Source organism: Panulirus ornatus, chromosome 17, assembly GCF_036320965.1.
Source record: "Panulirus ornatus isolate Po-2019 chromosome 17, ASM3632096v1, whole genome shotgun sequence".
NCBI classification, from domain to species: Eukaryota; Metazoa; Arthropoda; class Malacostraca; order Decapoda; family Palinuridae; genus Panulirus; species Panulirus ornatus.
In genome coordinates, this window is record NC_092240.1 from 35,189,865 (window position 1) to 35,206,380 (window position 16,516).

The window sequence follows — 16,516 nt, forward strand, 5'->3', positions numbered from 1 at the left end:
TTTGGCAGGGGGATGGAAAATGTAGAGGTGCACTTCAGGTCATCTAGCACTTTATACCAAGCCCAAGGGACATGAAAAGCCATTTACGTCCTGGAGATCATTTTTTCAAGGAACATGTCACCCTCACTGATAGGGAAGAGAAATACATAACAGACCTCAATCTCTCTGTTGCTCTACTCTACTGCAAGCTTTAGAACCTGCCAATGACCTTAGCCTGATCTCTGCTTTAACAGCTTACCCTGAACACTGTTCAGCTGATGTAGTACTGAAGGCCATACACTGCCACCTCTAGCTCTTGGCTGAAGAGTGGGTCCAACTCTCACTTGGATGACAGGGTGAAGGCTAACATGGCAGAGAACATGAAGCAGCCAGTAAAGTCTATGCTTGAAAGGACCGAAAGATAAGAGATTCAAGCCAAATACTGCGTGTGTACCCAATGAACCGAGAACGTATTTAACATTCTGAACATTATTGGGAAGGAAAAGATGGTGGTGTTCCTGACTGAAGCCTCAAGGTGAGTGGTCCAACAAACCAGTGTACCACAGGAGTTAAGGAAGTGTGCATGAGAAATGAAGGTTATGAATGATTGTGCTGTCTGGGGACTTGCACCAATTCAGAAGTACAATGCCACAACCACATAAAATGAAAATGAAAAAAAATTTCTTCTTACATTCAATCTCAACTGGAAGACCATATCAACATCTAAACCAGACCTCAAGACTAGATGGGTAAAATAAAATGTCATGCATTTAGTCATCTGTCTTGCCTGTTACTGCATAGTGAAATTCATCATTACCATAGTACCTTTCTCTTCTTAAAGTGAAGCCTTTATAAGAATTTGGATATTTTTCCATTCCAAAATATCAAAAGTCAACTTTTGGTGTTACCCTTAAATATCAATGAGTTCAAATTTAGCTTACACATTCCTTTAGTAATATTGTACTTAAAATTATCTTGCAGCCCAAAAAACTAAATGAGTCTCTCTTAACCCTTTAACTCCTGACTTATGCTTCTTTTCCAACCCTGTGATATGAAATTTTTCAAGTTGTTATAAAACATACACAAAATCTCAGACATTCTGGTTAACTCTGATAGCTTGAGATCCTTAAATGATGAAACTGCAGAAGTAAAATTTGAAACCTTAAATTATCAATAATGTTATACATTCCATAGTGTATCTATTTCATTTATAATCAACCCAAGATCAATTTCTATAAAAGAAACCTGGTGATACCAAGACACCTCTAAAGGCTCCAGCAGCCTAAGATTATGTTATTTCCAGTAGAAGAGAAATGTAATCTCTTTTGTAATGAGTTCTTTGATGAGAATGAACTCCCAATAATAAGCAACTATACTTTTGTTGAGTCTATCTCAGTATGAATCAAATCGCTGATTGTTGTACATAGTCTGTTATCATCTACTTTCATATCACTGATTGTTGTATATAGTCTGCTATAATCTACTTTAAATTTCTAGTCATGTTAAATCTATCAAACACGAATATAATGAAATCAGTGAGCTTTTCATAGAACACATAATGCCCTCTACACCAGGATACAAATCTCTACCACTTGTGTGGGAGCTGGTAAATTAACCCAACTCTCACACATGTGATAGTTTCAAATCCTGCTTTTGGAAAGCAGTGTGTTTTGTGAAGTGCATACCTTTGTCTTTAACAGTGCTCTCTTATAAAACTTGACTGGTCAGGTGGACTCAGCTGTTCTCAAATGTCTGACCCATTGGTGATCGTTGGTTTCACTCCACATGTTGGGGTAATTTTAATTGCTACCACACCAGCATCTGAGTTCCCATTTTTTTGTTGAATTATGAATAGCATGCCCACATTTGGGTTTACACACTATGACTATGTTGGTACAGTATCCATGGTTGTAAAATGCCCATTGTTTTTTCATGATTTAACTGATTGACATTTGTTACCAGGGATGTCTTGTTACAGTGGCCAAAAAGTGATCACTTTTTTGTTAAAAATATCTGTTGGACATGTGGTGCATTGATATAATGGACATGGTATTTAGCTATGAATGTTGCACTGACCTCAACCATCATGCATCCACATATACATGAGCGTAATCAGCATGACAAGTGTGTAACAACATTGCTGCAATCCTCAGCATTCAGCAGTAAAAATAATAATTTGCTAATTGACATATGTCATCTTCTGGAAGACTGAAATCAACAAAGTTTTCAGGAATGCATCATTACAGCATGCTGTGGTTATACTGGATGTGGGATTTTAGATGTAACTCCATATATCTTAAGTTTCTGTAAAGTGGAGAGGGCTTTAAAACAGGGAAAATCATAGAGAAAAAAACACTCAAAATCAACACTGGACAGTTTAAGTGATGCATTCATATCACTTCTGTCAAAATCTTGTAAAAAGTACACAAATAGGAGGGACGCCTTTGGCATCCTGATGCCATTTTCTAATGTCTAAGCATTGCGTGAAGTCATTAGAAAAATGGCCTTCCTGCAGATAGCTGACCAAAAACATTCACCTAGCACTTGTTGGCTTCTTTAGAGCTTTATTTGTTTCATATGTCGATATGCAAAGCGAATGATGCTGTAATAAGAAACCTTGTCTGCAATTTAGAAATGTCTATCATTCTATATTACTTGTGTATTCTAAAGAATGTTGTTGTGCCTCATAATGTTTGAGGCCAAAAATCTGAGGTTTCCATACCTGTTGGGTGAATTCAGATATCTACATTAACTTAGGCTTCAAATTAACACTTAAAAGATCTCACCCGCACAAGGTCAAATTCTGATATCTCTTTAGACATTAGAGCTCACCATTACACTGCCAACAAAACAATAGAACATGGTTGAAGATCAGTGGAACACTGTGTGTTTTTTTGGAAGAATACATCACAATACTAAGATCTTCAACAATACTACTTTAATGTTAAATGTGCATATTGTTTGATTTCCACATTATTACCAATTTGTTCTACCACACATTTTCTCATTCCCTCATGATCCTACCACTAAAACACTAATTGACATAGAATGATAGTTTTAAAGTGAACAAAAGTAAAATACAACACTCTTAAATCATTCCTTACAGCAGCAACAAAGATGCCATGAAAAACTTGATATATCAAACCTATGAATGTGGCATCTCTATTCTGACTTCTGACCAACAAACTTCTGACATTTTGTTTCATATCTCAAGCTATAACAAAGAAGTCAGAAAATGAATGTTTTACATATGAGATTCAAAAGGAAATTGGCAATTTCATACGACTGGCAGTAAGTCCAATATCTTAACTCCCAAGGAAAATAGCTAATATTTTGAAATACACTTCTATACATTATGCCACCCTCAAAGGCATCATGAAACAACCATGGCTGTAATGTGATTGCTCTGGGAAGGAAACAGCATATAGGATGGTTGACTTAATGCTTTGCCAAAGAAAAGAATGCTAACTCATCAGTCGATCACATCTTATCAACTTCAGCTCGATTAAAAGTGAAACTAGAAATCAGTACTATGTGCTTACCACTACATCTTCAGAATCGGCAAAACAACGTTTGACCAGCGAAGACAATAAAACTTATTCCGTCGAAAACAACTAGCTGACAACATAAGTGTAGCACACATGCATCAATTAGTCGGCAAAATAACCAATGCCGAGATAATCACCGAATAAATTAACTACGAAATTTCATCATACCTACCTACAGACTGACCCCAAATATTAACACATCGACACAACCGCATACTAATAACATGTGACTGTATCTTTCTACATGTCACTCTTATTAATGTACTACCTTTAAAATGTATTTCCATACGGTGTTATAACAATTGTAAATAACTCACACTGAGGGACAGCGACGTGGACGCCATGTTTGTATACATTTGAAACAAAACAAATGACAATCGCTGGAAGCCTGACCCAGCCAGGGATACGTGCTTACTAATATTACTATGCGCTACTAATTTGCTTATTCTGTAATTCTCCTTCAAAGTGTGGAATTATGACAGTTTAAACATTCAAATGACCTTAACTTACCTACAAAAGAAAAAAAATATCAAAAAGTGTGCACACTGACAGATAGTTCGATTTACAAATTACAACTGTAGTTGGGTTTCTATACCGCTTTCCGAAACAGGTAAGAGAATAAACATGCTTAGATAGCTTTTTTTAATTGAAGAGAATAAGCATACTTAGCTTTTTTTTAATTAAAGAGAATGTAAAGCTCAATTATCGTTATCATATGAAGATGGCACACTTACCAGTATAAATAAAGGAGACTTTATGCATCTATTAGTGCTTTTTATGCTCATCCCTAAAACTTTTCGCATATTAAAAATAATTCTACTATCTGTGAGTACTCAGTTCATCATAGTAATCATAACTAGGTTTTAAGAGGTAGAGTTGATCATTTCAGTTGGCAGTCTATTCTAGGAGCCCACATTTTTACTGTGGTCAAGTTTAACGATTTCCTGAGGCCCACACCTGATGTTTTTAGTACTTTGTTTCTATAAGGAAGCTTGTGGTCATTACCTTTTAAGTTGTTGCTATTCTCATGAAAGAACTTTGAGCAATAGATGCCTTCCATAATTTTGCAAATTTCTACTGTTCCCTCTTTCTCCTCTCCTACAATGTGGTTAATTTGAGTCGATTCAGTCTTATCATATAAAGGGTATTTTAGTTTTACCTATGTATATATCTGATGCCCGTTTCCTCCTGAACTCCCATCAAGGGGTTGGCTATGGCAAGTCTCCACTTATTCCTGTCCATACATGCCTCCCTCATATACTTTTCCATGCATTCTTCCACCATTTTTCTTCATCACTCTTCCACAATATTTCCCCATGTCACAGGTGGTCTTTCTCTCACACTAAATCCTCTAATCATACTGTCATACACACTTACTGTAAACCTCCATTTTGCATCCTTCCACATGTCCAAACCACCTCAAAGTATCACTATTTCACCCATTCTACCACTCCACAATTCATTCCCTTGGCATATCCCTACTATACCAAATCCGTCATACACCCCTCAATCCTTTCTTCATGCCATCTAGTCATACCAAATGCTTCTCTCAAACAGATCATATCTACAGCCTGGATTCTTGACTTCTGTGGTACATTCATGTCCATTTTTGACTGCATATCTGCACACATATACGAGATGGAAGAAATATGTTGTACCTTAATCCTTTCTTCACCTCTATACTTATACCTCTGCCCTTCATTGTTCTATTAAGGAAACCAATGATTCTTCTACCCTGTACTGCTCTCTCCTTATCTCCCAATCCATACCACCAAACTTACATAAGAAAGCTCCTATATACTTAAATTCTATCAACTCTTCCAGTATTTTCCCCCCATATCTGTAATACAGTTAAGTACACTTTCCTCTCTCACTCCATAGACCTTAGCAGAATCAATACTTTCATTCTTGTTTCCTTTCAAACACCATTCCTTTATTTTTATTTACATTTGCCTTCAATTGCCTTTGCTTACACACACACACACACACACACACACATTCTTCTACAACTTCTTGTCACTCTCAGCTAACAACATAGTATCATCTGCAAATAAGCTTGTGACTAACCATCATACCTCACCAACACACTCCATCTCTTCCCTAATTTTGTTTCATCCCATTTATCAGTCCATCCATGTATACATTAAAAAGCCACAATGACATCAAACAGCCTACCTCACACCCACATATATGGAGGAAGTAAAGAGTTTTAGATATCTGGGAGTGGATCTGGCAGCGGATGGAACCATGGAAGCGGAAGTGAATCATAGGGTGGGGGAGGGGGCGAAAATCCTGGGAGCCTTGAAGAATGTGTGGAAGTCGAGAACATTATCTCGGAAAGCAAAAATGGCTATGTTTGAAGGAATAGTGGTTCCAACAATGTTGTATGGTTGCGAGGTGTGGGCTATGGATAGAGTTGTGCGCAGGAGGGTGGATGTGCTGGAAATGAGATGTTTGAGGACATTGTGTGGTGTGAGGTGGTTTGATCGAGTAAGTAATGTAAGGGTAAGAGAGATGTGTGGAAATAAAAAGAGCGTGGTTGAGAGAGCAGAAGAGGGTGTTTTGAAATGGTTTGGGCACATGGAGAGAATGAGTGAGGAAAGATTGACCAAGAGGATATATGTGTCGGAGGTGGAGGGAACGAGGAGAAGTGGGAGACCAAATTGGAGGTGGAAAGATGGAGTGAAAAAGATTCTGAGTGATCGGGGCCTGAACATGCAGGAGGGTGAAAGGCGGGCAGGAAATAGAGTGAATTGGATCGATGTGGTATACCGGGGTTGACGTGCTGTCAGTGGATTGAATCAGGGCATGTGAAACGTCTGGGGTAAACCATGGAAAGTTGTGTGGGGCCTGGATGTGGAAAGGGAGCTGTGGTTTCGGGCATTATTGCGTGACAGCTGGAGACTGAGTGTGAACGAATGGGGCCTTTGTTGTCTTTTCCTAGTGCTACCTTGCACACATGAGGGGGGAGGGGGATGGTATTCCATGTGTGGCGAGGTGGCGATGGGAATGAATAGGAGCAGGAAGTGTGAATTGTGTGCATGGGTATATATGTATGTGTCTGTGTGTGTATATATATGTGTACATTGAGATGTATAGGTATGTATATTTGCGTGTGTGGGCATGTGTGTGTGTGTACATTGTGTATGGGGGTGGGTTGTGCCATTTTTTTCGTCTGTTTCCTTGCGCTACCTCGCAAACACGGGAGACAGCGACAAAGCAAAATAAATAAATAATATATATATACTGAAACTTTTGCTCAACTCTCCATCTACCCCATATATCCTTAACACATCCCATAAAGCATTCCACTCAACTATGTTGCACACTTTCTCTAGATCCATAGAAGCTGCATACAGCTTCTTACCTTTTGTTAGATACTTTCCCTCAGTTATTCTCTGCAAAAATCTGATCCACACATTAAATAATTTCCATCACTCTATCAATTAACACTCATGTATACACTTTTGCATACACTTTTCCTGTTATAATTAACAATTATATTTGCTACATACATTCTTAGAACCTTTTCCTTTGAGTAAAGGAACAATAAAAGTTTTCACTCAGTTCTTGGCCACAACCTTCTGCTTCCATGCAAAATGACATATCAATTACATCCACTCTATCACACTTTCTCCTCCAAACTTCAACATTTCAGCCATAATCCTATCCAAAAAAGGTGCCTTTCCTATCTTCAGCCTCATTATCACCCTTTGTACCTCCCTCCGTTCTTGCTGTAAGTCCCTGCACTTGTTTCTTTCCTTCCACTCTCCATACCCATGGATGCAAATTTGTGTAAAGTAAGAGTTATGAAACAAAGTAAACCACTGTTAAGCATACATTGCTGAAAATGGCAACAAAAATCCTATGGAGTTTTACAGTTAAGTTGAAAGCAAATAGTCATTGCCCAATCAATTGGTCTATTATTACAGAAAACTGTGACTTGGTTCAAGGTAATGAAGCCATGGCAAATATGTTCAATGACTTTTTTGATTCTGTAATAAGGATCAAAGACACATCTTATGTCCTCAATCCAGTTTCATACAAAAGAGAACTTTCCTTAACAGACTGACGTAAAACTAAAAACATAATATCAGCAATAAAATGAAAATAAATAAACTGGCAAGTCCTGATAAATTTTATCTAAGAACAATGTTATTTTATTCATTTATCTATTTATTTTCCCGTTGGTCTTCTGTATTAGCGAGGTAGTGCAAGGAAACAGATGAAAGAATGGCCCAACCCACCCACATACACACGTATATACATACATGTCCATTTTTTTTTGCTTTGTCGCTGTCTCCCACGTTTGCGAGGTAGCGCAAGGAAACAGACGAAAGAAATGGCCCAACCCACCCCCATACACATGCCTTGATTCAATCCACTGACAGCACGTCAACCCCGGTATACCACATCGCTCCAATTCACTCTATTCTTTGCCCTCCTTTCACCCTCCTGCATGTTCAGGCCCCGATCACACAAAATCTTTTTCACTCCATCTTTCCACCTCCAATTTGGTCTCCCTCTTCTCCTCGTTCCCTCCACCTCCGACACATATATCCTCTTGGTCAATCTTTCCTCACTCATTCTCTCCATGTGACCAAACCATTTCAAAACACCCTCTTCTGCTCTCTCAACCACGCTCTTTTTATTTCCACACATCTCTCTTACCCTTACGTTACTTACTCGATCAAACCACCTCACACCACATATTGTCCTCAAACATCACATTTCCAGCACATCCACCCTCCTCCGCACAACTCTATCCATAGCCCATGCCACGCAACCATATAACATTGTCGGAACCACTATTCCTTTAAACATACCCATTTTTGCTTTCCGAAATAATGTTCTCGACTTCCACACGTTCTTCAACGCTCCCAGAACTTTCGCCCCCTCCCCCACCCTATGATTCACTTCTGCTTCCATGGTTCCATCCGATGCCAAATCCACTCACAGATATCTAAAACACTTCACTTCCTCCAGTTCTTCTCCATTTAAACTTTCCTCCCAATTGAATTGTCCCTCAACCTTACTGTACCTAATAACCTTGCTCTTATTCAAATTTACTCTCAGCTTTCTTCTTTCACACACTTTACCAAACTCAGTCACCAGCTTCTGCAGTTTCTCACACGAGTCAGCCACCAGCGCTATATCATCAGCGAACAACGACTGACTCACTTCCCAAGCTCTCCCATCCACAACAGATGGCATACTTGCCCCTTTTTCCAAAACTCTTGCATTCATCTCACTAACAACACCATCCATAAACAAATTAAACAACCATGGAGACATCACACACCCCTACCGCAAACCTACATTCACTGAGAACCAATCACTTTCCTCTCTTCCTACACGTACACATGCCTTACATCCTCGATAAAAACTTTTCACTGCTTCTAACAACTTGCCTCCCACACCATATATTCTTAATACCTTCCACAGAGCATCTCTATCAACTCTATCATATGCTTTCTCCAGATCCATAAATGCTACATACAAATCCATTTGCTTTTCTAAGTATTTCTCACGTATATTCTTCAAAGCAAACACCTGATCCACACATCCTCTACCACTTCTGAAACCACACTGCTCTTCCCCAATCTGATGCTCTGTACATGCCTTCACCCTCTCAATCAATACCCTCCCATATAATTTCCCAGGAATACTCAACAAACTTATACCTCTGTAATTTGAGCACTCACTTTTATCCCCTTTGCCTCTGTACAATGGCACTATGCAAGCATTCCGCCAATCCTCAGGCACCTCACCATGAATCATACATACATTATATATACCTTACCAACCAGTCAACAATAGTCACCCCCTTTTTTTCATAAATTCCACTGCAATTCCATCCAAACCCGCTGCCTTGCCGGCTTTCATCTTCTGCAAAGCTTTTACCACCTCTTCTCTGTTTACCAAATCATTTTCCCCAACCCTTTCACTTTGCACAGCACCTCGACCAAAACACCCTATCTGCCACTCTACCTTCAGACACATTCAACAAACCTTCAAAATACTCACTCCATCTCTTCACATTACCACTACTTGTTATCACCTCCCCATTAGCCCCCTTCACTGAAGTTCCCATTTGTTCCCTTGTCTTACGCACTTTATTTATCTCCTTCCAAAACATCTTTTTATTCTCCCTAAAATTTAATGATACTCTCTCACCCCAACTCTCATTTGCCTGCTTTTTCACCTCTTGCACCTTTCTCTTGACTTCCTGCCTCTTTCTTTTATACATCTCCCACTCATTTGCATTATTTCCCTGCAAAAATCGTCCAAATGCCTCTCTCTTCTTTTTCACTAATAATCTTACTTCTTCATCCCAACACTCACTACCCTTTCTAATCTGCCCACCTCCCAGGCTTCTCATGCCACAAGCATCTTTTGCGCAAGCCATCACTGCTTCCCTAAATACATCCCATTCCTCCCCCACTCCCCTTACCTCCTTTGTTCTCACCTTTTTCCATTCTGTATTCAGTCTCTTCTGGTACTTCCTCACACAAGTCCCCTTCCCAAGCTCACTTACTCTCACCACTCTCTTCACCCCGACATTCTCTCTTCTTTTCTGAAAACCTCTACAAATCTTCACCTTCGCCTCCACAAGATAATGATCAGACATCCCTCCAGTTGCACCTCTCAGCACATTAACATCCAAAAGTCTCTCTTTCGCGTGCCTATCAATTAACACGTAATCCAATAATGCTCTCTGGCCATCTCTCCTACTTACATACGTATACTTTTGTATATCTCTCTTTTTAAACCAGGCATTCCCAATCACCAGTCCTTTTTTCAGCACATAAATCTACAAGCTCTTCACCATTTCCATTTACAACACTGAACACCCCACGTATACCAATTATTCCCTGAACTGCCACATTACTCACCTTTGCATTCAAATCACCCATCACTATAACCCGGTCTCGTGCATCAAAACTACTAACACACTCATTCAGCTGCTCCCAAAACACTTGCCTCTCATGGTCTTTCTTTTCATGCCCAGGTGCATATGCACCAATAATCACCCATCTCTCTACATCAGCTTTCAATTTTACCCATATCAATTTAGAGTTTACTTTCTTACACTCTATCACATACTCCCACCACTCCTGTTTTAGGAGTAGTGCTACTCCTTCCCTTGCTCTTGCCCTCTCACTAACCCCTGACTTTACTCCCAAGACATTCCCAAACCACTCTTCCCCTTTAGCTTCGTTTCACTCAGAGCCAAAACATCCAGGTTCCTTTCCACAAACATACTACCTATCTCTCCTTTTTTCTCATCTTGGTTACATCCACTTACATTAAGACACCTCAATCTGAGCCTTCGAGGAGGATGAGCACTCCCCGCATGACTCCTCCTTTTTCCCCTTTTAGAAAGTGTAAATGTATATTTTATATTATTATACTTGATCGCCATTTCCCGCATCGGTGAGGTAGCACCAGGAAACAAAGGAAGAAAGACCCATCCACTCATATACACACATATATACATACACACCCATACATGTACATATACATATCAATTATTTATTTTTATTTATTATACTTTGTCGCTGTCTCCCGCGTTTGCGAGGTAGCGCAAGAAAACAGACGAAAGAAATGGCCCAACCCCCCCCCCCATACACATGTATATACATACGTCCACACACGCAAATATACATACCTACACAGCTTTCCATGGTTTACCCCAGACGCTTCACATGCCCTGCTTCAATCCACTGACAGCACGTCAACCCCGGTATACCACATCGCTCCAATTCACTCTATTCCTTGCCCTCCTTTCACCCTCCTGCATGTTCAGGCCCCGATCACACAAAATCTTTTTCACTCCATCTTTCCACCTCCAATTTGGTCTCCCTCTTCTCCTCGTTCCCTCCACCTCCAACACATATATCCTCTTGGTCAATCTTTCCTCACTCATTCTCTCCATGTGCCCAAACCATTTCAAAACACCCTCTTCTGCTCTCTCAACCACGCTCTTTTTATTTCCACACATCTCTCTTACCCTTACGTTACTTACTCGATCAAACCACCTCACACCACACATTGTCCTCAAACATCTCATTTCCAGCACATCCATCCTCCTGCGCACAACTCTATCCATAGCCCACGCCTCGCAACCATGCAACATTGTTGGAACCACTATTCCTTCAAACATACCCATTTTTGCTTTCCGAGATAATGTTCTCGACTTCCACACATTCTTCAAGGCCCCCAGGATTTTCGCCCCCTCCCCCACCCTATGATCCACTTCCGCTTCCATGGTTCCATCTGCTGCCAGATCCACTCCCAGATATCTGAAACACTTCACTTCCTCCAGTTTTTCTCCATTCAAACTCACCTCCCAATTGACTTGACCCTCAACCCTACTGTACCTAATAACCTTGCTCTTATTCACATTTACTCTTAACTTTCTTCTTCCACACACTTTTCCAAACTCAGTCACCAGCTTCTGCAGTTTCTCACATGAATCAATATATACATATATACATACACAGCCATATACGTATATACACATGTACATATTCATACTCACTTGCCTTCATTAATTCCCAGCATCACCCCACCCCACAGGAAACAGCGTTGCCAATCCCTGTATGAGCGAGATAGTGTCAGGAAAACAGGCAAAAAAGGCCATTTTCGTTCACACTCATTCTCAAGCTGTCAAGGGTAATGCATCAAAACCAAAACTCCCTATTCATATCCAGGCCCCACAGACCTTTCCATAATTTACCCAAGACATTTCATATGCCCTGGTTCTGTCCATTGACAGCACGTCGACCCCAGTATATCACATCATTCCAATTCACTCTTCCTTGCACGCCTCTCACCCTCCTGTATGTTTAGGCCCCAGTTGCTCAAAATCTTTTTTCACTCCATCCCTCCGCTTCCAATTTGGTCTCCCATTTATCCTTGTTCCCTCTTTGTCAACCTTTCCTCATTCATTCTCTCTGTATGTACAAACCATTTCAACACACCCTTTTCTGATCCCTCAACAACACATTTTATTACCACACATTTCTCGTACCCTTTCATTACTTGCTCTATCAAACCACATCACACCACATACTGTCCTCAAACATTTCATTTCGAACACATCCACCCTCCTCCATACCACCCTATCTACAGTCCATGCCTCACAAGCATATAATATTGTTAGAACTACTATTCCTTCAAACATACCCATTTTTTGTTCTACAAGATAACGTCCTCTTTCCACACATTCTTCATCGCTCGCATATGCCCCCTTACCCACCCTATGACTCACTTCCACTTCCATGGTTCCATTCGCTGCTATGCCCATTCCAAGATATCTAAAACACTTCACTTCCTCCAATTTTTCTCCATTCAAACTCACATTCCAACTAACTTGTCTCTCATTCACCAACTTCTGCAGTTTCTCATTCAAATCAGCCAACAATGCTGTATCACTGATGAACAACAATCGACTCACTTCCCTAGCCCTCTCATCCCCAACAGAGTGAATACTCACCCCTCTCTCCAAAACTTGCATTTACCTCCCTAACCACCCCATCCATAAACAAATTAAACAGTCATGGGGACATTACACACCCCTGCCACAGACCAACTGTCATTGGGAACCAATCACTCTCCTCTCTTCTTACTCGGACACATGCCTTGCACCCTTGATAAAACCTTCTCACTGCTTCTAGCAGCTTACCTCCCACACCGTATACTCTTTAAGACCTTTCACAGAGCATCTCTGTCCCCCCTGAAATATGCCTTCTCCAGATCTATAAATGACACATACAAATCCATCTGTGTCTCTAAGTATTTCTCACACACATCCTTCAAAGCAAACACCTGATCCGCACATCTTCTACCACTTCTGAAACCACACTGTTCATCCCCTATCTGATGCTCTGTACATGCCTTCACCCTCTCAATCAGTTCCCTTCCATACAATTTTCCAAGAATACTCAACAAACTTATGCCTCGTTAGTTTGAACATTCACCTTTATCCCCTTTGCCTCTGCAGTTTGAACACTCACCTTTATCCCCTTTGCTTTTGTGCACTGGAACTATACATGCATCCTACCAATCATCAGGCACTTCACCATGGTCCATACATACATCAAATATCCTTACCAACCAATCAACAACACAGTCACCCCCTTTTTGAATAAATTCCACTGCAATACCATCCAAACATGCTGCCTTGCCAGATTCCATCTTCCACAAAGCTTTCACTACCTCTTCTCTCTTCACCAAATCATTCTCCCTGACCCTCATTTCATACACCATCCTGACCAAAACACCATATATCTGCCACTCTATCATCAAACACATTCAACAAACCTTCAAAATACTCACCCATCACTATCTGTTTTCACTTCCTCACTTGTTCCCTTCACCAATGTTCCCATTTGTTCTCTCTTTTTACGCATGTTATTTATCTCCTTCCAAAACATCTTTAGATTCTCCCTAAAATTTAATGATACTCTTTCACCCCAACTCTCATTTGCCCTCTTCAACTTTTGCACCTTTCTCTTGACCTCTTGCCACTTTCTTTTATACATCTCCCAGTCATTTGCACTACTTCCCTGCAAATATCGTCCAAATGCTCCCAGCCATTTGTAATACTTCCCTGCAAATATCATCCAAATGCCTCTTTTTTTCTCTTTCACGAACAATCTTACTTCTTCATCCCACCACTCATTACCCTTTCTCATCTGCCCACCTCCCACCTTTCTCACACAACATGCATCTTTTGTGGAAGCCATCACTGCTTCCCGAAATACATCCCATTCCTCACCCACTCCCCTCACGTCATTTGCTCTCACCTTTTGCCACTCTACACTCAATCTCTTGATACTTCTTCACACAAGTCTTCTTTCCAAGCTCACTTACTCTCACCACTCTCTTCTCCCCAACTTTCTCTCTTCTTTTCTGAAAGCCTCTACAAATCTTCTCCTTTGCCTCCAAAACATATTGATCAGACATCCCTCCAATGGCCCCTCTCAGCACATTAACATCCAAAAATCTCTCTTTTACATGCTTAACAATTAACACAGCCCATTAATGCCCTCTGACCATTTCTCCTACTCACATATGTATATTCTCTTTTTAAACCAGATATTCCCAATCACCAGTCTTTTTTTCAGCACACAAATCCATAAGCTCTTCACCATTTCTGTTCACAACACTGATCACCCCTTGTACACCAATTATACCCTTAACTGCCACATTACTCACCTTTGCATTTAAATCACCCGTCACTATAACCTGGTTTTGTGCATCAAAGTTGCTAATACACTCATTCATCTGCTCCCAAAACACTTGCCTCTCATGATCTTTCTTCTCATGGCCGTTTGCATAGGTACCAATAATCACCCATCTCTCTCCATCCACTTTCAGTTTTACCCACATCAATACAGCATTTACTTTCTTACACTCTATCACATACTCCCACTACCCCTGATTCAGGAGTATTGCTACTCCTTCCTTAGCTCTTGTCCTCTCACCAACTCCTGACTTTACTTCGAAGACTCTCCCAAATCATTCTTTCCCTTTACCCTTGAGCTTTGTTTCACTCACAGCCAGAACATCTAGGTTTCTTTCCTCGAACATACTACCTATCTCTCCTTTCTTCTCATCTTGGTTACATCCACACACATTCAGAGGAGGATGAACACTCCCCGCTAGACTCCTGTTTTCCTTTTTAGAAATTCAAATACTAGGATGGGGGGATTCCAGCCCCCTTCTCCCACCCCCTTTATTCGCCTTCTACAACATGAGGGGAATGCATGGGAAATATTCTTTCTCCCCTATCCCCAGGGACTCCATTCATAAAAAGGCCCTGATTATTTTACTTACAGACCCATTTTCCAAAAGCTATTACAGCTCCAAGACAACATTACTTTCAGTTGCAGGAAAATGGTGGACTGCTTTGAAATGAGTTCTTTACAGTCTAATTACTGTTCTCCATTTTGTCAACAGATAATGATACAGCTTTGGCTAAGCTGAATTTTTAATCATGGTGTAACAACCACAGGCAGGTGGAGTCATCTGGTAACACCTACTCTTGGTACCCTTTTATCAAGCAGACCTGAGAGGATACACTGCTATGTTGGCTTTTTTTTAAGCCAATTTCTCTCTCCAGGATTAAACCCTGGCAAGAATATGCAAATCTGTTTCACTCAATATCAAATTCTTGTGAAAGAAAAAGAATTTATGTTGAGATGTAGAACTATGTATCCTTTTAAAGAATTTTTTTTTTTTTTTTTTTTTTTTTGCTTTGTCGCTGTCTCCCGCGTTTGCGAGGTAGCGCAAGGAAACAGACGAAAGATATGGCCCAACCCACCCCCATACACATGTATATACATACGTCCACACACGCAAATATACATACCTACACAGCTTTCCATGGTTTACCCCAGACGCTTCACATGCCTTGATTCAATCCACTGACAGCACGTCAACCCCAGTATACCACATCGCTCCAATTCACTCTATTCCTTGCCCTCCTTTCACCCTCCTGCATGTTCAGGCCCCGATCACACAAAATCATTTTCACTCCATCTTTCCACCTCCAATTTGGTCTCTCTCTTCTCCTCGTTCCCTCCACCTCCGACACATATATCCTCTTGGTCAATCTTTCCTCACTCATTCTCTCCATGTGCCCAAACCATTTCAAAACACCCTCTTCTGCTCTCTCAACCACGCTCTTTTTATTTCCACACATCTCTCTTACCCTTACGTTACTTACTCGATCAAACCACCTCACACCACACATTGTCCTCAAACATCTCATTTCCAGCACATCCATCCTCCTGCGCACAACTCTATCCATAGCCCACGCCTCGCAACCATACAACATTGTTGGAACCACTATTCCTTCAAACATACCCATTTTTGCTTTCCGAGATAATGTTCTCGACTTCCACACATTCTTCAAGGCTCCCAGGATTTTCGCCCCCTCCCCCACCCTATGATCCACTTCCACTTCCATGGTTCCA

The 16,516-nt window shown here is 40.6% G+C and overlaps 1 protein-coding gene across 3 annotated transcripts in view; it reads left to right on the forward strand.

Annotated features, from left to right (window-relative positions):
- The first annotated feature begins 3,906 nt into the window (after positions 1-3,906).
- Positions 3,907-16,516, forward strand: part of LOC139754677 (EEF1A lysine methyltransferase 1) — a 51,488-nt gene continuing 38,878 nt past the window's right edge. The window contains exon 1 of one of the 3 annotated variants that reach the window (XM_071672224.1): positions 3,907-4,137. The gene's annotated coding sequence lies outside the window, so the exon portion shown is untranslated. Of the gene's footprint in view, positions 4,138-4,237; positions 4,353-8,361; positions 8,373-16,516 lie in introns of those variants that run through there. The other 2 variants (XM_071672226.1, XM_071672227.1) reach the window with 2 other exon arrangements.